The following is a 1,440-nucleotide window of genomic DNA, read 5'->3' as shown; positions in this document are numbered from 1 at the left end:
GAGCACACACACACACACACACACACACACACACACACACACACACACTGTAGCTTGTTTTTGCCTTATGTTAAATTCTACTTAGGGTGTTGCCCTGTAGCTTGTTAGCTCATCAGTTAATCTCTTTCTTGATTCTGTAAAAATTAAAACCATATTTTCAAATTTTCCCCCAAAATTGCGAGATTATTTCACAAAGTTTCTATATACCCTTTACTCAGCTCCACCAAATGTCAGTATGTTTTCTCTGTTAGCACTCTCGCCTCCCCCTCTCCACCCCCTCCCCCTTCACCTCCCTCTCCCTCCTCTGAGAAAAAACTTCAGACATAATGCTCACTTATCCCTCAATATTTCCTTTAGGACTGAGAGAAATCATTTTATGCCTCTTCTTTTAGGCCACATTGTGAGGCATTGAATCAAGCCACTGCTTGTTCAGGGTTTGGGTTTTCTTGTTGCTATCAGTGCACTACAAACTTTACATTTTTCTACTCTTGTGTGGGTTTGTTTGTTAAATAGCATGTCATAAGTTTTTATTTTCTTAGTTTTTATTTTGTATTAGTACATATTTGAAGCACATAGTGTCTACATTCCTTGTGAGGGATTGAAATGTGCACATAACACAATTTAATTATTTTTCATCCCCCTTCCTTCCTCTTTTCCCCTCCCTCCATCTTTTCTTGCTCCCCTTTCCATGTGAGAAAGATATATCCCCCTACTTCCTCTTTCTATCTTGTACTGTGCTCCTCACTTGTATATTTTACTATTTACTTATATAATATTCTCACGTAACAGAAACCTCATGATATATTTAAGCACGTGTGTCTGATTTATTTCACTTAACATGGTTTCAAGATGCATCCATTTTTCCTACAAATGACTCAGATTTATCCTTGTGACTGAGCAGTACTCTATTGTGTGTAAAACCATATTTTCTTTATCCATTTATCTATTGATGGGCATACAGGCTGCTTCCAAGGTCCAGCTATTATGAATTGTGTTGGTATGAACATGTGTTTGCTTGTACCACTGTAATATAATGTCTTGAACTCTTTTCAGAAGATACCTAAAAGGGGACTCACTGTATTGGATAGAATTTCTAGTTTTACCTTTTGAGGAATTTCCATACTGATTTTCACAGTGGTTGTACTAGTTTATCTTCCCACCAACAATAAAGATAGATTCCTTTTTCCCTGAAGCCTCATCAGCATTTGTTATTATTTGATTTCTTGATGATGGCCATTTTTTCTAGAGTAATATGGGGTCTCGGTGTTGTTTGAATTTGAATTTCTCTTATGGCCAGCTATAACGAACATTTCTTCAGGTGTTTATTGGCCATCTGTACTTCTAAGAAGCATCTATTCTATTCACTTAACTTTCCCATTTTTTGATTGGATCTTTTGCTTTGGGGGGTCTAATTTTTTGAGTTGTTTATATGTTAAATAT

Source organism: Fukomys damarensis, unplaced genomic scaffold (assembly GCF_012274545.1).
Source record: "Fukomys damarensis isolate Sample0158 unplaced genomic scaffold, DMR_v1.0_HiC HiC_scaffold_4, whole genome shotgun sequence".
In the NCBI taxonomy this organism is placed as follows: domain Eukaryota; kingdom Metazoa; phylum Chordata; class Mammalia; order Rodentia; family Bathyergidae; genus Fukomys; species Fukomys damarensis.
Note: the sequence above shows the minus strand (reverse complement) of the source record.